Source organism: Chinchilla lanigera, unplaced genomic scaffold (genome assembly GCF_000276665.1).
Source record: "Chinchilla lanigera isolate Chin_1 unplaced genomic scaffold, ChiLan1.0 scaffold00003, whole genome shotgun sequence".
NCBI lineage: Eukaryota > Metazoa > Chordata > Mammalia > Rodentia > Chinchillidae > Chinchilla > Chinchilla lanigera.
In genome coordinates this window covers 32,504,165-32,528,973 of record NW_004955404.1, presented here as the reverse complement: position 1 = coordinate 32,528,973, position 24,809 = coordinate 32,504,165, and positions in this window count along the sequence as shown.

Below are 24,809 nucleotides of genomic sequence, written 5' to 3'. Positions count from 1 at the left end.
GAGACAGAGAGAGAGAGAGAGAGAGAGAGAATAAAAACAAAAGAGAGTGAAGGAGAAGGAGAGCGGAAAAGAAAACAAAACTATCAAAAGGATCCAGGTAGGATAACTTGTGAATTGTTTTAAATCTTGACAAATGGATGAAACACTGCTCGAAGAAGACTTTGTGGCTATGTGCTAACTTCAGATTAGAGAAGTTTCATGAGTGATCTTGGTTTACCTAGATAGAAATACAAATATGTCTGCAGCTGGGGTTCAGAAGAGCAGTCAAGAGTCAAAGGTGGAAGCTAACAGCATAAGCACCACCTCTGAGGCTGTGGGTGAAAATGAACTCACTCAGTGAGGAAGAGGATAATGTGCAGAGAAGGGGGCTTGGGAACAGTGACATGGAAAGGGCAGCTGGACTAGAGGGCAATTGAGAGGAAAAGAGAGAAAACATATTCAGGTAGCAGGGAAGAGAAGCATAAGGAAGGGAAGTGTCACAAAATATGCTGAAGAGAAAAGAAGCTTCTAGCAGAAGAAAATGGCCTAGAGAACAATTATGAGAAAAGTCAAGTCAAATAAAAATAATAGAAATATTGTTGAGTGGTACACAATATGAAGATCTTTGGCAGTTCTAGAAAGAATAGGTTCAGTGTGGGGGTTAGAAACAAGAATCGATCAAGTGTCCACTGCCTGCAAACTGCATCTAGGCTTCTACCTTGTTTTTGTGAAGCCAAGAAACTAAAAATACTTTTTCATTATTTTAGATATTTGGAGAAAAACCCCCAAAGCCAAAAGGTAATTGTTCATTTATAAAAGTCACATTAAATTGAAATTTCATGGGCTATGCAAATTTTATCGGAACACAGCCAAGACTATGTGTTTATGTGCTGTGTCTGTCTGTCTTTATGCTGTAATGACAGGCTGAGTCATCCAAGCAGAAGGCAGATGGTTTGAAGAACCTAGGAAGGAACCAAGCTCTTTGCCAAAAGAACCAAGCTCTTTGCCAAAGAGCTTGTTGACTTCAGCTAGGTAGAATGGCAGCGTCGAAGTCAGGTTATGATGGGAGGGGTCATGAATGTGTGAGGAAGAAGCGAAGAGCGCCAGGGTAGACGTCTTTTGGAGAACCTGGCTATGAGTGAAAGGAAAGAATTAGAATGGTTGCTGGAAGGAGATGCAGGGGTGAGATTTTTTCCCATGATTTTGTTTTCTTCTTTTATTAATGGGAAAGAAAGATTCTTGCTTGGAATAGGATAAAATGAAGATATTTTAAGAGTTATCAAGACAGGAACAAGAGAAAAAATGATTTCCAACTGTCTTTTAGGAAGCAGGATGGAATGGGAAATCTGGCTTCTTTGAATATGATGAGGAAGGCAAATCACAAAGCCCTGGATTTCCCACTGAAGTAGAAGGCAAAGTCACTTGCTGAAGCCCGAGGAGTGGGGATAACAGGGAGTTTGAAGAAACTAGTGAAATGTTTGAAATGGAGGAAATTAGGGGAGGAAATTGAACAGAAACACGGGCAGTGGGAATCTGTGGTGATACCAAATTAAACTTGTTTGATTTTCCCCAGTGGTGTTTTTCAGAGTAAGTGTTAAAAGAGGAGAAATGAAATAGCTCTATCAATTCAGCCTTGGGATTGGTAAGGCAGAAGCAGTGGGAGTAAAACCTGAGCAGGTAACATTCAGGCTGGGGGTTAGAGTTTGTTAGAGGAGATCATTATGGGTTTTATCCTAAATTTTCTCCTAGCATGGGTTGTAAACTATTTCCTGGAAGATCATAAACCTGCCCCTGGTTGGACCTCTCTTGTGGACAGCTGGAGAGCTCCACACAGAAATAATAAGGTTACATCTCTGCCTCTGTTTTCTTTTTTATTTTGAGCCAGGGTGTAAATTGCTAAATTGCCCAGGCTGGGATTAAATTTGAGATCCTCCTGCCTCAACCTGCCAGAGGGCTGGCAGTAGAGATGTGCACCATGATGTCTGACATGGAGTTCTTGATGAGTTGGTGAGTAGGGTTAAGAAAATAAAAAAAGGGAGTTAAAAACTTAAGAGCTGAAAGGACAAGCTGTTGTAGTCAAAGAAAAGTTTGGGCTTTGCTGTTTTATTTTTACTTATTTATTTTGTTTTGTACTGGGAATCAAACTCAGGACCTTGAACTTGCCAGGCAGGCACTTGTGCCACTGAGCTATATTCCTGGCCTGTGGACTTTGCTATTTTAAGGGTCATACCCGGTGCATTGGTCAGCTACAAAATACTAAAAGCTGGCTGCTGTACACAACAGAAATATGTTTTCTCATAATTCCAAAGGCTAGGTGTCCATGATTAAGGTGTAGCCAGGTTGGCTGCTCCCAAGGCCTCATCCCTTGGCTGCAGATGGTGTCCTTCTTGCTGTGTCCTCACTTAACCCCTCTCCTGTGTGCACATGTTCTTGGTTGTCTCTTCCTCTTCATATAAGGATAGCAGTCATATTGGATGGGGACCCCACCTTTAGGACATTTAGTAACCTTAAAGACCTCTTAAAAGAGCCAAATTGGGTTACCCATTCCCTTCAGTATATAACTTTTGCAGGAACACAACTCAGTCCAAAACACCTAAGCAGTGTGGATAGGGAAGTGGCAGAAATGGGTGGTTCCAAAGAAGATCACTGGAATAAGGCTAATGCCTACTGTGTAATATGAACCACATTTTGTTGTAGGGTTTTTTTCAATCATCATGTCCCAGTAGATGTTGTCCCATGAAACCAGTAGAATAATGAGCTCCACCAGCAGTAGTATAATTGTCATATTTATCTACAAAGCATGCAAGATATTTATCTATAAAACCTGAGGATTGGCTGAACTATTGATTATTAAAAAGTTGTCCTTGGTTTACAAGTTGGAGAGTCTCTCTCCATATGTATGCATGCATGTATATTTCTACATATACTACACTCTACTTGCATTTTTTTTATTTTGCCCCTGGAGAAAGTTATTTGAAAGAAAATATAACTGGTATGGAAATTCACATAGAATAGTTTAAAATGAAATTCATGCAAAGTAGTCTTTTTTTTTTTTTTTACATTGGGATACCCTTGACATTTCATATAGAATTATCTAATTCTGAAAATGGTCAATAAATACTTAGCTTGTGTTTTTATGCAAGTATTTTTGTCCAATATTTTCAGTAGCTGGTAAATGCTAGAGAGAGCCTAATCTAGTATTACTCATTCATCTCATTTCTGTGCAAAAGAAACTGAGGCTTGAGAATAATATATAATTAGTAAAACACTGGCAGGAGATAGTGTAGCTACCATGTTTTCTATCCTTCCCACTGACACATATTCAATTAGTTTTTGCTTCTAAGTAAGTGGAGTTGTAAAATTAACTTGTTAGACATATCTTTTCTGAGAGGCACAAGACTGGCATATCAAAGTAAAACAGAGATGGTACCATATACTTAACTGACTTGCCTATCTTCAAGTCAGAAACAGAGTAAGAGCGCTGCTCCAATATCTGGCTCCTGGTCTTAGGAATTAGAGGCCCTACCTTGGCAGGTCTCTTTACATACATCTCAGGGTTTTTGACTCATATAAAGATGAATTTTTCTTACATTCAGATCCTGTGTCCATAACCTTTGCTTTCCAAGAATTGTAGGAATGTCCAGGGAGCCAACTATAATGCAGCTGTAATCTTTGAATCTGGGTGACAGTGCTTGGGAAACAGCAAGCAGAGCACTGTGTGAGGTGAACTCAGATGACTGCTTTCATATGAGAAGGGGTTTAGCTATGTCAAAAGGTACCATGGGAGTTCAAAACAAGATTGTATTTGATTTAATTCAGACATATCAGAGATGAGAAAACAATTTAATGTGTTGATTAGTCAAATATAATTATTGTCAAAATCCAAAGACTATTAGAAGATGTTAGAATTAAGAGTTATTACAAACTTAGAAAATTATTTTTTAAAGTGAGGGAAGATTAAGGTTTTAGAAGCACTGGCTGTACAAAGAAGGAAAATTTTGTTATAAAACAAGAAGAGATCTGAAACTGAACAAATGACACAAAACCTATGAAGAAATGAACAAAAGTTTTGGTTACATCACAAGATTAGATTGCAAAGATAGATTTTGTGATATAAAATTCAGGTTCCCTCAAAATTCTCATTCTAGGAACACTGCTGTAAAAAGTCTAAAATACTCTCAAGACATTGTTAATTCATGTTTTTTGGCTCCAAATGTAACTGCCATTGAGCAGTTCAAAGATCATTTCTGAGGCATGCCTTCTACGGCAATTTCTACAGATCTTTTGTTTTGTTTTGTTTTGTTTTGTTTTGTTTTGTTTTGTTTTTCTCCGGTACCGGGAACCGAACTCACGACCTTGCGCTTGCCAGGCAGGCGCTTTTGCCACTGAGCTAAATCCCCAGCCCCTTTTATGGCAATTTCTAAGCACACACTTTCCCCTGCGGCCAAGCATATATATGCTTTAAGAGCCTTGGAAGAAAGATTGGGAGAAAAGAATAAAATAAAAAGGGCAAAATCACGTCAAAGAGGTGTCTGGATTACCAAGTATGATGTTTAATTTTATGTGTTAATGTGGCTAGGGATTAGTACGTAGATATTTTGTCAAACGTTAATCTAGCTGTTTCTGGGAATATATAATAAGATGAGATTAACATTGAAATCAGTAGAATTTGAGTAAATAAGATTACTCTCCACAACATGAAAAGGCTCTGTGCAGTCAGTGGAAAACCTTCAAACAAAGCAAACTGAGGAAATTCTTCCAGCCAGCAGCCTTTGGTCTTGAATGGCTACACTGCTTTTTTCCCTGGGTCTTCAGCCTGCTGGTCTACCCTACAGATCTAGGACATGCTAGCCTTAATCTTAATCAGTGGGGCAGGTTTCTTAAAATCTCTCTCTCTCTCTCCTGTTTTTCTCTTTTCCTAGAAGACCCTGACAATATACCAAAATTGGATTTAACGGAAAAAAAAAAAAGGTAGAATTTAAATTGATGACAGAAAATTAGGCGTTTTTTACCCTTTCAATTAAAATTCCAAATCTGGAATATGAGCAAAACAAGCAAGCATAGCACTAAAGAATTAGTTTTTTTTTTAAATTAAACTTTAATATTTTACTCATTTTTTGCAAAGAATATTTTTGTTGAAAAGAAAAAAGATTGTCTAAACATCATCAATTTTATTTCTCTTTCTGGATATGAAGTATGCCAAACTCACTTTTCATCTTGTCATCCGCGGAAGAGCCCGGTCAGCAAAGCACAGCGACACCAGTTGCTCAGCTGCAGCCTTTCCTCGCATATGCATGTACGCAGGGGTGAAACTGTACGTGTGCCGTGCCTTTCCACTGCTCCCTGTTACTTCCTATCACATGCAAAACATTCTTTTCTATTTAAAAATATCATCACTATTATTGCTTTTTACTAAATGAGCCATAATTTAATTCTTGCAGGTCAAGTGTTTTGGAGTGAATTGGGTGGACATTGGGGTGGTAGAAAAAAGAGCTTCTTACTGAACTCAAGAAAGCCCAGATTTTGAGATTTTGAGTTAATTTTCAAAGGGCTTCTCATTGTTTGTAATTTTTCCAGCAATCCCTTCTCACATTGGAATCAGATGTTAAATATTCCGGCAATCACATATTGCATAATGTTATTAATTCTACACTAGGCATTATGCAAAATTTCACAAGAAGTTTCAGACATTACAAATGAAAGTTGCTCTTTGAGTTTGGCTTGGCATTCATGCTCTGTTGAGGAAGTCCTATCTCTTAATTTCAGGGTGGGGATTTCAGAACAGGGTATTTTTTTATGGACTAAATACATAATTTTCTCCAGAAAGAATTGCCTTCCTCTCTAGCTGGGTCACACAGTATTCCAATTGTGGCTTTCAGATGTGGGTAACTGCACATATATTTTTTTCTCAGTTGCAGACCCAACATACACAAGAGAAGCAAACATTCTCTGAGGTTCAAAATTCAGTGGCAGCAGGGATGCACCCAAAATTGAGGCTTTTTCTTACCTAGGGATTATCTCTCATTGGCAACTAATGGACATTTTTTTGTGTGTCATAGAGAAATCAAGATGTTACTTTTATAGTTGTGGTCCTAGTACAGTCAGAGAGTTTATTTCTGGTGTTCTGTCATTTATTTGAGAATGCAGTGCTTTTTTTACTCAACTCCACAGCAGCCAAATACCACATTTCCCCTCACACAGCACCATCCGTCAAACAAAAGTAGTCAAGGAAAGAGAGAGAGGAGGGGAAAAAAGAAACTTTCCACGTAGCTGACAGCTTGCTGAGACTAAAGCTCAGGCTGCGCTAGACAGGTGTGCTTGGAGGAACTATTATAAGCACAAACAGGAAGGGCAGTGCTTACGCTCTTTCCATTAATAACTGTAAATAACCAGTAGCCTAAAATTTTATATCTTAAGAGAACATGGCTTTGCTTGTTTATTGACCATAAGTGGAGCTCTTGCTATAAATATTATGAATAATTACATTAAAAAAAATCTTGACCTGGGAGAAAGCAAAGCCTACAAATAATCTCGGAATTCACAAGGAAGTAGTACAGCATAGTTCACTCTCTAACAACTTTATTTACACTAAAACATCAATGGAAAAATGTAGCCTATAATGTGATGGCTAATTAGATGAGATACAAATTAGACTTAGACATTTAGAAACCTGTGCCATTAAGACATTATAATTACTGACTATGGGTAGTGTGCTGAGTTCTGTGAAATCCAGTGAAACAAACTGGAAAGAGGGTTTTCCTGCCAGAGTGTGTTCTGTGGTTCTTTTTGCTAAATTTCAGTTACAACTCGAGAGAGAGTCCTACAGCCATACTCAGTTTTAGGCTATGAAGACTAATTTGCTACTTATCCGTGATTATTTCTGTGTATTGTATCTACATGTGATAATACAGAGATTCCTATCATACTCCGTGGAGTGTTAGCTGTGACACAAAGCTTTAGGTTCTCTTTGTTATTTTAGTTGTCTAAGCGTTAGTGACTAAGTCTCTGGAGTAATTGTTTTGTTGTTCATGATGCAGGATTATGAACTTGACTCCCCCAGAAACTATACATCTTATTGAATGTATGGGATTTCACGAAGTTAAAGACAATGAAGAAGAAAGACCATAATCAAGTTATGAGAAATATTTTTTGTTATAACAATTATCATAGATAGTTTAACATTACTTTGCAGAATTATATTGCTTAGTAGGGTTAGGGTTGTGCAAAAGAAGAGCACTTGTATGGAAAATACAAATATTTACATGATCTATGATATGTTCACTTACATTTTACCTAGTTTTGGATAGATAAAGGAAAACGAACACTTACTGAGTACCTCCTTTGATCCAGGTGTACGTCTATTAGCACAGTTAGTGCTCTCAGTATTGGTAGGCAAAGAGGAAATGCAACTGGATGACTGTTTAGAGCTTTGTTTTATTAAGGTCTGTTTTATAAATCTGTGTAGTAATGACTCTCCATTTAAATGCAGCAGAAACTATTTTAAATATCATTACATTGGTTAAAAGCTATGAGAAAAATGAATGCTTACCCCTTTTATTGCATATTTTTGAATATTTTCAGTAGTAATGATTAGAAGCTGAATACAGTTAACTAGTTGAACATATAGAATTTGCTTCTTCTTAGAGAGCATGTTTCATCCCATAACTTCTCAAACTAATTATGATACTAGATTTATCTATTAATTTCCAAAAAAAGTAAATACAGCTATGGTGAGCATATATGAATGCTAAATTACTTGTTGCTAAAGGAGCAAGCCCCAAATACACAAAGTATTAAATATCCATTACCATTTTAGCAGCCAGGAATTCTCCAATCTGATTCTCTCTTTTTTTTTAACTTTTTTTTTTTGGTACCAGGAATTGAACTCAGGACCTTGCCAATCTGACCTTCTTGATTTCTTTTCAGCTTCTTAGATAACCCAGAAAACTCAGTCTTGTTTTCCCCATGTCCACTAGGAACTTGATTTACTTTAAAAAATCTTTCATTCTAGTTATCTTTGCTTAGTTTCATAGTTTCACAATTAATTATTTAGAGTTAGTTATAGTATATAGTTTTATATATGTTGTCTAAAATATGAATATATATGTATTGATGTGTGAGCCTCTTTCTGTTGCTTCAATTCTAGATTTATTGTATATCCATCAATAGGTCTCTCAACTTGTTTTGCAGCTGTCTTTATTGATTAATTGATTCATCCATTTATTCATTACACAACTATTGAGTGCTAATTGTATGTAAGCCTTTAACCTGATGTCCTAGATAAAATAAAGACACCTTTTAATTGGTGCTCATTTTCAAGAAGGCTAGTTGCTATCTAGGGGATAAGAGAAGCTTATGAAGAACAAACTATGATTTAGGTCAGAATTAGATGAAACTACATGTTGGGGAAAGAATGAGTGGTTAACTTTTCTGTAAATGAGCAAATCATATCATTTCTTAGCTCAAAATCTTTAGTGGTTTGCACTCTCCTTAATCGTACACAATCTGAATCCAACTTTCTTTTGTTCAATGATGATGTATTGTTAATCACTGCAATCATATCTGACCATTGGCCTTTGGTGTTCAAAGTTTCCTAAATATATTCATAATCTTACTTTAATTACATCCTCTGAAAAGTTTTTCTTATTCAGAAGCATCCTAGTTTTATTTTGTACTTTCTTCCTCTTCCTGTTTGTAATTTGTGCTACTTTAGTATTATCATTTAATTCATTAGGTTGATAACACATTTTATTCAAGATCCTAAGTGTGATTTATTTTCTCATTAAATTCTAAATTCTTTAGGAAAAGATCAAGTCTATGTTTTTCTGGATTCTCTGTAGGGTAAGAATGCAGTAAATATTTATCTACTTATTTATATAGCTTCAGAGATTAGAGCATATGTTTGGTCAATTTTTTTAAAAAATCTTTGCTTATGAGAGTCCTTTCCGATGTAGTCTTTGAGAATAATTGCATTGCTGGTGGTTAAAGTGCAATAATATTATCTATTATTTAAAAATTGGCATGTTTTTCTAATTCAGCCAAAGTATTTTTTGTAAGATCAAAGTCTCATTATGAGATATTTTCATAAGAAACAAGAAATAAAATCCAAATTACCATCAATTTATTAAATACCTAGTGAACATATGAAAATAAATTGCTAGTATAAGAAATTAAATCAAAAACATTTAAATTTAGCATTCATACTTGCACAAATCACAGAAATACAGCTTGATTACAATCCAGTCAATATAACACAGAACACAATTGCTACCTGTTACTATGACCTATTGCCACACAATTTTAAAAAATGCTTTCTCCAATTTGCGTTCCCTCCATGAGGATACAAGATTTCCAGCTCTGCCATATCTTTACTATCAGTAGTTTTATCAGTCTTCTTAATTTTAACTATTCTATATTGGCTTTATTTAGAATGTGTAGCATTACCTCATGTTTTATTTTGTGTTTCCCTCATTATGAGCACAGTAAGTGTTTCTGTGTTTATTGGCAATTGGTGCATCCTCTTTTATGAAAAGTTCTTTTGCCAATTTTTCTATTGAGAAATTCTTTCTATAGTTGGTTCAAGTATCATTTGTTTTTTATAAGCATTCCAGATCATATCTTCTCCTGGTGTAGCTAACCTGCTAAGTGTGTTAAGGGTGTCTTTTGATAAAAAGATTTTCCTAAGTTTATGACTAAAAGTTCATATTCTGTGTAGAAAATCTTTGTCTATTGCACATTTTTACTTCCCTGGAGCCATATATTTTACCATGCACATACAGATTAACAATCTTTCTGGAATCATGTGTGGTGTTAGTTTGAAGTCAACATTCATGTATTTCGCTGTGGTTAGCTAAGTGGTTATCCAGGTGGCTTAGTATCCTTTATTGAAAAGTTCATCCTTTCTCTAATATTTTGTAGTACACTTCTGTTATAAATCAAGCATCCTATTACACGAGGCTTTGTTTTAGACTTTCTGCTTTACTTCTGAACATTCTTGGGTGGACCATTTTCACCCTTTACCAATATACAACATGAACAATTTCCACAACTTTATCATAAACCTTATAAATCCTCTACCTTTGTTTTTCTACTTTAAGATTATTTTAGTTATTCATTGTCATTTAGGAAAAGATTTAAAATTGCTATAAAATGTATTTTAGGATGAGGTAGAATTTACAATGACATTTTAGATCACTTTGGAGATAATTGTCACCTAGTTTTCTAAATCAACAATGTAGCATATCTCTATGTAGGTTTAATTTAATTTCTCTCAAAATATTATTTAGCATTTGTGTAGGGTATACTAATTTTTAAGATTAGATTTATTACTAGGTGTTTTATGTTTCATGCTGCTATCAATGATATTTTTACGCATATGTATTTGCTCATTACCTTTACCTCAACCTTAAAAAGTAGATGCTGTGATTATCTTTGTTTTATATATGAGAAGCCAAGGCATAGAGAAATTAATTAACTTCTCCATTATTGCATAGTGATCTTAGAGCCAGAATTCTAACCCAGGTAGACTGGTTGCCAAGTCTGTTATCTTGTGAGGTAGTAACTGAAGGGATCATACAGAACTGATGAGGGATAGTACGGGTTGTAAATATATGTCATACACTCAGTCCCATTGCTGTTTATTACACTGATATCTTGTAAGGCAGCTGAGTTCTAGACAGAGTGAAGAAGCTGTACAAGGCCCCTAAATTGGTTTTTCTCTGGTACCAGGAATTGAACTCACGACCTTGAGCTTGCCAGGCAGGTGCTGTGCCACTGAGCTAAATCCCCAGCACCTAGGCCACTAAATTTATGCATGGTATGGTTAAGAAACCAAACTGGAGGGTGTCTGGGCCCAGCATATCATGCTGCCTCAGAATATAGTGGTGTTTGCAAAAACAGTAAACTAAATTTTATACTGCAATGAAGTACACTGTATTCACAGGTTCCTATTTGTAAAGCAATCTCCTGAATAGAATGACACATACATTTTGTTTTCTTCTTGGTAATGAAAATATTATATACACTTTAAATGCATTTTTTTGTTAAATGATGAAGAATGCATCAATATTACATGTTAGTAGATAAATACCATCTGTGTGTCTCCTTAAGAAATGGCTATATGTGTGTGTTTGAGCCATTTTTGTGGATCTCCCTTCAGAGCTACTGACAGGAAATGGGGTGCTTTTGTGCTGCTGAGAAATGATGACTTCTTTTTTGGTTTCACAGATTTGCATCTGATATTTGGTGTTCTACTGAGGGCAGGAGAGCAGGTAGCTGTGCCTTCCCTGGGGATTCACAATTGTCTTTTGAGTTAGTTAAGAAGTAAAATTTTGTCTTTGTATCTAACAAAACAGAAAAAAGTATTAGGTGTGTAGAGTTTCATCTTGTAATGCCTAAACCAAGCCACTGTATAAAACAAGGTTGGTACCTGTCTGTTACATTCTCTACCATGAGTGCCAATTTTTTATGTTGCAAGTGTCTTGTGAGAAGAGACTATGTTGTTTATTTGTGCTTCTTGGCAGTTTTACTATGATATTACTAGATATGGATTTCTTTTTATTTGTCCTTTTGTGATTTGTTGGGATTGTTGGATCTATGAATTGGTGTTTCTTGTTCTGGGAATTAATTATGTCTTTAAATAATGTCTTTACTTTTATACTTTCTGATGTTCCCTTCTGTTCAGTGTATTCTCCTTGTCTTTCTATGTGGTATTATCATCTCTTTGTTGAAACAGCATGCATTTTGGATGATTCTTTGCTGTCTGTTTTCCAGTTTATGAATTCTCTCTTCAGCAATACCTAACTTTACATAAAATATATCTATTGGGCTTGGAGGTGAAATTGGGGTATAGTTTATAAGAATTCCATCCTAGCTTTAACAGCTCTAGTAGTCTACAAAAACATAAAGCTGTTCTGATAACCCCCCACTTAGTAAATGTCTGTCATGGTTTGGTTCTAAAATGTCCTCCCACAGTCTCATGTGTTCAGAGATGTAGGGTTTTTGAAAGTGATTGGATCACGATTGCACTATGCAGCTGTCATGGTTTGTATCTAGATCTTCCTCCCCAGCCTCATGTGGTCATAAGGCTTTTTCAGAGAGGGCTGAATCTAGAGGTGTGATACTGAGATTAAGGGTGTGTGATTAGTAAATCAGTCCACTTATTGTTTTGACATAGTTCTGGCCAGGATTAAGAGTGTGAGTGTTACACCTATGGTAGGGTGGGTAGCCTGCATACAATATAAGGGACAGAAAGAGTCTTGTCTCCTAAGCCCTTTATGCCTTGCTGTTTTGCTACCTTCTGACTTCCATGACTATTTCTTCTCTGCATAGCCTGTCTGTTATGCCACCCTGCCTTGGACTCAGCTGATTATAAACTGAAACATTTACAAACTCTGAGCTAAATAAACTTTTTCCCCTCTAACTTTGGGTGCTGGGTATTTTGTCTCAGTAATGAGAAAAAAATAACTAAGACACCACCTCAGTGGATTAACCCATTGATGAGTTACTAGTTGAATGTGGTGTTGAGAGTTTGGGGCCAGTTGGGGAGATGGGTCATTGGACTGTGCCTTTGGAGGATATCTCCCAATCTCTGGTTCTTTCTTCCTGCTCTGCTTCCAAACTGCCATGAAGTGAGCAGATTTTTTTCCACCATACCCTTCTGTGATGATATTTCTGTCTTGAAGTGAACTGATCATGGACTGAACCCTCTGAAACCAAGAGCCACAATAAATATTTCCTCAAGTTGTGGGTATTAAATATTTTGTCCCACTGACAGGAGAGTGACTAATGCAATGTCCTTAAGTTCAACAAATTTTGAGTACCAGAATTATCTTTCTGTTTCTCATTTCCCTAGGTTTAGGTTAGAAAATTATTCATTATCTTATCAGCTTTTAATTTTTAGGAAATAAAAAATACCTTCTTTAAGCCTTTTTAGTTATCCTAAATGACATGATACTAATTACTCCACATGGGAGGCTCAATATTTGTCCTTTCTTAACTTGTTTCTTAGTTGAGTAACTGAATAAATGAGGACAGTGAGTTGATGTTTATGATGAAAGATAACAGTAATATTCTACTTCTAACCACATCATACTGTGGCACTCAGCAGTGGTAAGATGGTATACCATTTTACTCTAATATGAACTCCGTTATGGCATTACCCCTTGTGTGCAAGTCCTTAGATCTGGTCATGGAGGTCTTTTCACACACTCTGAGAATTATGCCAAGCAGTGACTATATAAGTCCTTCTTTCAAAAAGTTTCCAAGGCCCTATATGGCCTGAGGACTGTGGTGAAAATTGATCTGCACATTAAAGATCAGGGTTTATTAAGTGCATAAGGAAAGGTAGGGAGTTTAACATCTCTGTTGAAGTTCTGGTCCTCTCAGCTTATGGTCTGTAACTGAGACTTTTATTGTGTACAGTCTGGACATCATTATAACCTTACCAGTCAGATTAGCCTGTCTTAAAATGAATGCATTATGTTACAAGTAAGGCGTTACTTTTTATATGTGTAACATTAGAAAACATAAATAGTACTTTGTGTCAGAATCTATTCTAAAATCCTTACATTTTAAAAATAATTTTATCTTTACAGTAACACATAAGGACATGAAAGAAAGATACTTGGTAAAATTGCACAACTAGATGGTGAGAGAGATAAGGGATCCCGGATAATCTTGTAATATAATTGAAGCTCTAATCTGCTATACCAATATAATGCATACAATGACCACCATTCAGACATTTAGAAAGATGATCTCATTCATGAAGGAAGTGAAGATTTCTCCTCCCTTCTAAAACTCTAGCTTTAAAGGAAGAAGGTGAAAGAAAAATGAAGAGAACTATTTTGTGAGTTCAGATAAACAATGAGATGATTTTTCCAAGAGCATAAAGCCAGTGTCACAGCTGTGTTTCAAATTGGTATTTTCACCAGAGTTTGATCATATGTCTATATAAGAACAGTGTCAGATAAAAGTTACACAATCACTTATTTTTACAAGGTGACTACTGTGTGTAAGCACTTTTGTTGGATCTATGATTTACGCATCTTTCAATCACAGATAAATGCAGAGCCACTCTCCGCATAGCCAAGAACGGTCTATGAATCTGGCTTCCTGCCAAAATGCATTCAGTGTCCACACTCTGCCTGCTCTCCACACTGCTGCCCACCCATAGAGAACAGGAGAGCTTTGTGGCTTTTTGGTTCTTCTAGTGGAAAATTTCTATAGACTAAGCAGAGAGATAACACAAGGCAGACAATTTGCAAATAGATATTATTCCATGCCAAAGGCCTTAGAGATTATTAAAAAAGGAAAGAAAAGCAGACTCCATTATGGATCTTCTAGTTTCATCCTATAAATGGAAATTGTTTGTAAAATCTAAAAAATTTGTAATGACTGAATATCAGTACTATTTGGCTTTATCTTTGATTTTAAAAAATGGCAAAAGGCATTCATTTCGAACCAACCAAGGAATAGTTAAGAAAAGGTCTAGATATTACTAAAGGGCATCACAAAAATGTATACTATAATCTTATTGCTGAGAATGGAAAAATCCATTGAAAGTCTTGTGCGAGTATGTGTGTATCACTCTGTGTGTGTCTTTTTGCATAAGTAAGGAAGTGTCCACTTGTGACATGATTAACGATGAAATTTTCCCCCTCTTCAGTGGGAATGATAGAGCTTGTAACAGGGAACCAAGAATGCACTGATGACACTTTGCAGTTTATCTGCTTAAAAGATCATTTAAAAAGGTCTAAATGATCATTTAAAAGGGTCAATAAGTTTCTAGCTGGGGTCAGGAAAGTTTGTTATAGTGTTCAAAATTTGTTCTCAATTGTTCTTTCATGTTTTTGATGAAAAGTCCCAAATCACCCTAACTTGTTTGACTTAGTGACTGTTTGTAAACATTCCCTATAATTCAACTTGTTTCTTTAGGTAGATAAGGCTTTCAGGTGATTCTGGCTGGCTTTCAATGTGCCTGTTCCATGACCTTTAAAAATTACTCTCATTTAAAATTATATAGTTAGAGACCAGTATGATTTTCCCCTCTAAAACTGTCGCTTGCCTGGGAGTTACAGTCAATCAGGCTAATAATACTTAACATACATACAACATAGCATGGCTTCAGGACATAACCTGTGAATGTAGTTCTTATAGCTTGTTAAAATTTGTAGTTTGAATATCATATTAACCTTATTTTAGTGAAATTATGTAGATAACTTGAACGTAGAGTGGGTCCTTAAATTACCCACTTTTTCTGTATATTGTAAAAATGCAAGTAAATAAAATACATTTTTGTGTCAGTCGTGTTAGAACCAATCATGCTGTTGTAACAAACAATCTTGAGGTCTTATTGGCCTTCAGCTATGAAGGTTCATTTCTTACATAAACTACCCATCATAAGATGACTGGAGATTCTGGGTCATGTGTCTTCACTGCAAGACCCAGGCTGATGGAGCAGATCACATCTTGACAGTTATTTTCAGCTAGTGCAGGAGGAAAGACAGTGTAGTGAATTCTCCACTAATTCTTAAATCTTCCTCCTGGAAATCGCACACATTACTCCTGTAAGAGGTTATGTGGTGAGAATCTGGCTTTACCTTATCATGTATTTTGATAGAGAATCTCAAATATTTGGTGAAGAGCGTAAATAAACACTATATTTGGTCCCCTAAAATAGGAAAAAAAAAAGTATGACAAGCAACAAGTAAAGGGGAGTGTTAGAGTGCAAAACTACTATGGTTTGGGCAAGCAAAGTGTCATCATTGCATTCTTAGTTCCCTGCTGCAGTTAACTTTTTGTGGGTTAGTTACACTCCTTTCAGCGGATTGTTTCTCATTCTCTCAGTAACCCATTCTAACCCTATCTGCTTGTTGGAGACTTTTCCAGCACCACAGTAGCCTGCATATTTTCCTCCCTGACCAGATCTTTCCTTCTTTCTTTTTTCTTTCCCTTCTCTTCCTTCCTGATTTCCTCCTTTTCCCTTCTCTTTAGCTTTAAAATCTGATTCTGATATTCTAGGAGATAAAGTGTTTTTTTTTTAATGTTAAAGTAATTTACTAGTTCTCTCGGATGGCTTGACTTGTTCTTTTAAGTGTTCTATTCTTATTGCCTAACATTGATCTTTAAGAATTCACAAATGATTTTTTTTTTTTGCTTTTCATGTGCTAGATAAAGCATGCTTTTGACCTAAAAATGATACATTTAAATTTTTCTTTTGATTTCTCTGATAACCTATTATGCCTATAAAAGCATGTTGTTTAGTTTCTGTGTTATTTGTACACTTTGTGTTATTTGTTGATTTCTAATTCTTTTTTCATTGTGGTCAGAGAAGGCAGATGATATGATTTCATTTTAAAAAATTTATTGAGACATATTTCTGGCTTAATATATAGTGGATCCTGGAAAATACTGTGTGTGCTGATGAGAAGGATGTATATTCTGCCAATGTTTGGTGAAATGTTCTCTAAATGTCTGAGAAGTCCATAAATGGTGTATGTTTTACATTTTTAGTCATAGGGAATGTACTTTTATAAATATTTTACTTAAAAACTCTGGTTAAACGCACATAAAAATGTAAAAGTGTCTACGGAGCCTCTCAAGTTCTGGCAAAGTTTTACAGCAAGGGAAGCACTTTCCATTCTGGGCCATGTATATTTTACCTGCAGACCATTGTTTCCACTAGATTCCATCGTGGAGAATCATAAATATTTCCATCTCTCTGGCTTGCTTTTTGCATTTAGAGTCATTTCAACACCATTTAAGAAAAAATTGTTTTTCCCTTTTTTGGACAATGGTAATCAACCTGCTCTAACTCTTGATGTTTTTCAAAGTATTTTTTTAATTAGTACATATTTGTAGCACATAATGTTTGCATTCTTAGTGTGGGGTTGGGAATGTACTTTGGTCCCCTAAAATATAATTATTTTATGTACATTTAATTATGTACATTTAAAATGTACATAATACATTTTAATTCCTTTTTCCATCCCCTTTCTCTGCACTCCTTCCCTCAGTCTATTTGTTGCCTTCTCTTTTAAGAAAAATCTATCCCCTTGCTTCCTGTTACCTATCTTTTCTTTCACTTTTTATTTATGCTTTGTGCATCTCATATATGAGATACTATGTGATATTTTACCCCAATTGTCACAATTATTTTACTTGACACAATGGTGCAAATAAATATGTGAAAAAGTGAGCAACATCAGAGGTCATTCAAAAGATGCAAATTAAAACAACACTGAGACTTTATCTTACTCCAGAAGGAATGGCTATTATTAAGAAATCAACCAACAATACACGCTGGCAGGGATATGCCTTTTTCACTGTTGGTGGGTGCATAGACTGGTGCAACCATTGTGAAAATCAATGTGGAGATTCCTCAAAAAGCTAGGACTAGAGATTCCATTTGACACAGCTATTCCCTTCTTGGTATCTTCCCAAAAGAATTAAAAACACCATACCACAGTGATATATGTTTATAACAGCACAGTTTATAATAGCTAAATTTTAAAAACAGCCAAAAAGGCCATCAACTGATGGATAGACAAAAAAGATTTTTTTTTATACAGAGGCTTTGCTCTTTTTACCCAGGATTGCTTTTGCTAGAAACAGGGGGTATCTTCCATTTTCCTCTTTGATTTCCCTTTTCCAGAGTGCAATAGTTTTCACTGTAGAAGTTATTCATTTCCTTATAACATTTGATTTTTATATGGTTATTAGATTATATAGACAAAAATTTTTAATCAAGTTCAAACCTCTCAGTACATGGGTCTTCATGAGTCTTGATCTATCTGAAGGTTAATATATTTTGAGAAATGATGAAAACATGTAATACAGAACAAAACTAAATAGGTGTTCATCTCACTGAGTAACAAAGTCCTAATCCTGCAAAGTCCATGCCATGGGAAGCTGGCTGCTCCCAAAAGACTAGATGAAAGTTTGTTCTTCTGATATTTGAAAAGGGTATCTAGTTTATGGGAGCAAGATGGTCAATAGATTATTCATTTATTTAATCTGTAAATATTAAGCCACTAAATTAACTTGGTATTTTTTCTGCAATGAATTGCCACAAGCTTAGTGGCTTAAGACAATGTAAATATATCATCTTACAGTTGTGTAAGTCAGAAATCTGACACAGAAAAATGACCTAAAACCAAGATGCCGGCGAGGCTGTGTTTTTCTGTGAACTTTAGGGAATTATTGGTTTAGATGCATTTTTTTTCAGCTGACACAGGCCACCTACAGTTCTTGGCTCATGAGCCCTTCCTTCAGCCATATTCAAAGCTGAAAAATTTGCATTTTTCTTTGATTCTTCTTTTGTCTTCACATATTTCCCTTTCAGCCAAGACTACAAAGGTTCTTTTAAGATTGATGGGATTAAATGAGTTTACCTGGATAATCCAAGATAGTCTTTCCAACAAAAGGATCACTTCTTTAATCACACCTGCAATGCCCCCTTTATCATGTGAGGTAACATATTCACAGGTTCTGGAACTAAGGTGTGGACAATTTGAGGACCGTCGCTGCCTCTACCACAGCAATATCATGGTTCATACTTTGTTCTAGGCACAGTGGGCAAGTAAGGTAGATGAATAAGGTTGTTACTCAAGGAGGTTTTATTATTTAAAGGTGACTGGCAGGCCAAGCTCTTGAGAAGTATATGAGGGATGTAAGCAATCACTTAGGCAATTCCATCAGTGGGCTAAGATAAATTAATGTGAATAAAGACCAGTTTGGGGAGGTAGGAACACATGAGGTGCAATTTCAAGTTTATTATTTACCCAACAGAAATTCAGGATCTACCTACTCTGGGCTGAGTTCTCATTTTTTTTAACCTGTAAAATGGGGGCAAATAATACCCATTTCACAGCACAGGGCTGTTACTCGGAATTCAATGGGATCGCAGAACTCACAGTGCACAGACCAGGAACACGGGCTCCAGAAATACCGTGTCTCTTCAGCAAATGCAGCCTATCTTTATACGCAACTTGGAACCACAACTCCAAGGCCAAACATCACAGCTGGTTTCAGTTGGTGTTTCTAAGAGGCACAGGAAAATTTCCCTGACTCTAATTTGTCTTTTATCACATTTCCTGAAACTGCAGAACTAGTTTGGCTTGTGATCTTTGCTTTCCAAGTGTCCTCATTAAACATATAGCTGTTATCAAGAAGAAAAAAGTACGGAGCTGTTGAAGTAATTGCCAGTGTGATGTGCATTTGTTTGTCAGAGGCAGGCTGATTGAATAAAAGCCAGGGGTCATTTTTCTGTTTGCCTGCTTTGAGTGAAATGGAGAAAAGAAAATAAATTTATGTTGTATGAATTTGAAGGAGGGCAGATCTGGCTGAGGTGCCAAATTTGGGAATGTGGGACTTTTTTTTTTATGGAGAGTGAACATAATAGAGGAAGAAAGTGATAGAAGGGAAAACCACAGGGATTTAAATCCACATTTTACCACTATGCGTTTGTATCTGAGGATGGCCCCGCTGGCTTGACTCATTAGACATCATCTGCTTGGGGGACATCACAGGCTGCTGAAAGAGAATTTTAATTGTACTACAGTTTGGGACACAAACCCAGAGTTTCATTAAGAGAAATTCTTCTGCTGAGGGGAAATAGAGTTTGGAAGTATCATTCACGGGGTACAGGGCAGACAGATGGCTGAAAACCTATTTCTTGTAGGAGGGGGAAGTCATGCAGACACAGGCAGTGACTTCCCTATATGTGGGGATGGAGCTGAGGAAACAGAGGAGCAGAACCACGTCAATCCAGTCCTGGGGAGAGGAGGCGCTAGAAGCTATGGGATGCCCCAGGGGTGTAGACACAGGGTTGTGAGTCCAGAAGAGTAGGTTAAAACCGAGAGCTCAGCCCTGAGGTTGGAACAGGCAGGCTGTTTGTAATCTAATGAAGTTAAATTCAGATATTAGAGTTCCATTTAATTAGGGAACAGAAGGCTAACTAGAATTCTAGGATTAGGGCCCATGTTTGATCATGATTTGAATATTATCTGAAGATTAAAGAAGTTTCATAAGGGAGGACAGTGGATAAAAGAATTCAAAAGGCTGTCAGTTGCATTATGATTGTAGGCAAATGAATCACAGTGAAAAGTTGGCCACTGGAGGTAAGGATATAGGTCGTGACATATATTAAAGAATAACGGCTAAGACATGGTCCTATAGGGAGAAATTATTGTTGGGGGAGAGACTTAAAATGACAGAGACAGTATGAAGGAAAGCTAAGTGCAAAAGCTGTAGCTAATGTCCCATAGCTTTCAGCTCCATGACCACAATTTGACATAAACATAAAATGATGCCAACCTCTTAGATTTGTGATGAAATTAAAATGAGATAATGCCTACAAAGCAAGTGACTGATGCAAAGTAAGCAACCCCATACATTTTAGGTGTTACAGTGTATTTTAATGATTCTGAGTTACCCTACTTAGTCTATGGCTGGAGACCTAGATCTGCTCCATGTTGGTATTCAAGCCCTTGAGATCTGAAAATGGTGCAGTGGGAAACTTACAACCTGTTCCATGCTGACTTTTTAGGAGGTACTGACAGACCCATGCTCAATGAACATAGGCCAAACAAAGCTGAAATGTTCTCAACAAATTTGCAATCTGGAAGTATCAGTTGTGGAAATGATAATCACTGCAATTTGTTGATACCTACTCCAGCTATTTTAATAAGTGCAATGAAGATAGCCAATTCATTTTCTTCCTAATATTATGGAGTAAATTTTCATAACAGAATTTCATAGTTTTGTATTGTTTCTGTCAAGAATAATAATGACATAAATTCTGTATCACTTTCACTCACATGTTTGTCATTATATACTATCACTATTAAAATCAAACGAGTGGAAAAAGAAAAAAAAGCGTGAATGGTAAATCACACATAGAAATCAAATTGGTTCAGCTCATAAAAACATTCCAATTTCAAATGCCTTGCAATATAAATGAAATAGATTGAGTACTGCTATTTTAGAGGCTGTGCCCTGCTCAGCATTTATGATGTACTCCCTAGAAACCAGGAAGAACATTCAGTTTTCATTCAAGTGCTCCTGGTGCTTTTTGCGGAGAAGATGTTCAGAGACTTTTCAAGGAATAAATGTAAAAGAAATCTATGAGGGGGCTATTATCATGATTAGGCAAATCTCACATATTGAAGAATTTAAATTAGAATCTTGATTTTTAAAAATGCACTAACAAACCATAGGCTATTAGTAAATTTATCTGTGGGAGAATTTAGCTTTTTGAATATTTAAATGCCTGTATTACATGTAAGTAATATGTTCATTTAAATGTTAAATAAATTCAGTCCAACACCTTCCAGTCCCATGTAGATATTTGACCCCACTAAATGAATGAATTCATATTTAGTTTAATTTGCTATATAGCCTTTTTGTGGCAGATGCTATAAAATTTAAGATAGAACTCAATTATAAATTATAATCCTTGCCATACTGAAGATTTTTAAAAATCAAGTTGGGAAAATGAATATGGAAAAGTATATATAGTATAATGTTGTATGTACCAGACATGGTGGCACATGGGTGTAGTCCCAGCACTCTGGGAGGCTGAGGCAGGGGATTACAAGAGGGTCAGCCTGGCAATATAGTAACTTAGCAAGACTTTGTCTCAAAATTTTAAAACAAAGGAGCTGGAATGAGGCTCTCTACAAAGGCCTTTGGTTCAATTCTTAGTACTGAGAAAAAGGTATGTAAAGATAAAATTTTAAGAGCAACTGGGTTTAAGAAATTTAGAGGTCACTGTGATTTGTATTACTCTCTTAAGCCTTTTTGAAGGAGACTGCACTTGATCTAATTCTTAAAAGAAACATTGGTTTTGGTGAACGCATTGCACTGCAGACCTGGGAGAAGTCAACAGCGGTTTCACTGTGCTATCAGACTAAGAAGTGGATTGATGAGAACAGAGGATTCAATGAGAAATACTTTCAAATTTGTAGGGAAGGGTTAGTACACAGAGGCCCTAGAAGCACAAGCTGAAAAGCAGCAAAAAGTGAAATGTGTTCCAAGAGTCAGGCTGTCCCAGCCAATGCAGTCATCTAGAATACACACCATGATTCTGGTAGACCTTGAACCCAGGTACTGCTGAGGGAAGATGAGGAGTTACATATTTTTCACCTTGATGTTTAAAAAATCCATAGGCCTTACTTTCAGATCTTCTCTTCATGCTGACATATATAAGACAGTAAAGACATCATGTCTGCTATTCACTTTAAAATAACTGAAAGTGAGAGAAAGGATAGGTGAGGAGAGAAATGAAACAAGATTTACCATGAGATGGTAACCGTTGATGTTGAGGGAGGGTAAAGGGAATACGTTGTACATTTCTGTCCCTACATCTTTCAGCTTGCAGTTTTCCATACTAAAGGACTCTACAGAACATCCTCCTCCATTACCTGTGTGATACATCATTCTTGAAGTTTGACTCTGCCCTACCAATTTTTCTTCATTTAACATTTAAAAATTTTTTTTATTATTTTAAAGAGAGTAGTACATGAGAAACAAACAAACAAAAAATAGAACAGAAGCAGCATACCATTATTACAAACATAAACAAATCAAAGCAAGAACATTCAAAGTGATACAGGGTCTCAAGACAAATTAATACAAATCAACACTGGTTGTTACATTGCATATCGCTGTCCTCAACTACATTGCTCAGATTATCAGATGTAAGAATGAAAGATTGCTCAAACTGTTAAAGAGAATAAGAAATAATTCTTCAATAAAACATTAGAGATAATTAGAGATAATTCTTCAATAAAACATTAGAGATAAACATTAGAGATAATACTTCAATAAAACATTCACTAGACAAGATGGTAGGAGTCCACCATTGTAATTCCATTGCATATTGTTACCTTCACATCAGTTGCTCAGACCACCAGACACAAGTATGCAAAGCCAATCAGAACATAAAAAATTGTGAGCATTAACTATTCATTTCAATACACCATCAGACAACAGCAAGACAGTCATCACAGCTATTCATATATATATTTATGTTTTGCCTTCCTTCTTTCTTTTTTCTTCTTTCCCTCATCCCATTCATTCCTTCCTTTGAGCAATTTCTTTCCCTTGCCTATCATCTATTCTATGTTTTGAGTTTTACCTAATCTTTCAGGTCCCTACACCAAGGAGACAATATGATGTTTACACATGTGGGTCTGATTTTTTTCACTTTTGAGCTTGGTTTCTAGTGCATCCATTTACCTACAAAAACCTCGAGTTTATCTTTTTTAATAGCTGAGTAATACTCCATTGTATAAAAATACCACAACTTTTTTATCCATTCTTCAGTGGATGGGCACCTAGTTTGTTTCCAAGACTTAGCTATAAAATTATGCTGCTATAAACATGGGTGCACATATATCACTGTGGTATGATATCTTTAATTCTTCTGGGAAAATACCCAGAAGGGGAATAGCTGGGTTAAATGGGACTTCTAATCCTAGTTTTGTGAGGAATCTCTAAATTGATATCCACAGTGATTTCACCAATCTACACTCCCACCAGCCATGGAGTAGGGTTCCTTTCTCCCCACAGCCTCACCAGCAGTTGTTATTTCTTGATGATAGCCATTCTTTCTGGGGTGAGATGGAATCTCAGTGTTGTTTGAATTTGTATTTCTCAAATGACTAATGATGTTGAACATTTTTTCATGTATTTATTTGCCATTAGTATCTCTTCATTAGAGAAGTGTGTATTCATCTCAGATGTCCATTTTTGGATTAGGTCTTTGAATTTGGGAAGCCTGATTTTTTTTTTTAATTCTTTATATGTCCTAGATAGAAATCCTTTATCTGAGGGGCAGTTGGCTAAAATTTTTTCCCAATTCATGGGTTTTCTTTTGACTTTATTGGTGATTTCTTTAGATGTGCAAAAACTTTTCAATAAGAGGAGATCCCAGTTTTTGATTCTTTGAAGTATTTCCATTGCAGTTTGGTTTTTGTTCATGAACTCTCTGCCTACCCCAATATCATCAAGATTTCTGCCTACTTTCTCTTCCAATAAATTTAGTGTTTCTGTTTTAATATTTAGATCTTTGATCCATTTTGACTTTAATTTAGTGCACGGTGAAAGAACTCAGTCTAGTTTTAGTCTTTGGCATGTGGAAAACCTGTTTTTCCAGCACCATTTATTAAAGAGGCTATCTTCCTTCCACTGAACATATTTGGCCCCTTTGTTGAAGATAAGGTGACTGAGTATGTTTGTAGTTGTATCTGTATCTTCTAATCTGTTCCACTGATCTTTAGGTCTGTTTTTGTGCCAGTACCATGCTGATTTTATCACAGTAGCTTGGTAATATAATTTTAAGTCAGGAATTGTGATACCTCCTGCCTTTCCTTTGTTTCCCAAGATTGCTTTTGCTATTCTAGGCCTCTTCTGGTTCCAGGTGAACTTTAGGGGTGTTTTCTCTAGATCCGTGAGGTATACTAATGGTATTTTAATTGGGATTGCATTGAGTCTGTACAATAATTTTGGGAGTATGGCCATTTTCACAATGTTGGTTCTTCCTATCCATGACAAGGAATATCTTTCCATTTTCTGATATCCTCTTCAATCTCTTCTTGCAGAGTACTATCATTTTCACTGTATAGATCTTTTATTTCTTTTTTTAGATTGATTCCTAAGTATTTCACTTTTTTAGATGCTACTGTGAAAGGTGTGGTTTCCCTAATTTCTTTTTCAATCTGCTTGTTACTTATGTACAGGAATGCTATTGACTTTTGAGTGTTCACTTTGTATCCAGCTATGCTACTGAATTTGGTTATTAAATCCATGAGCCTTTTGGTGGA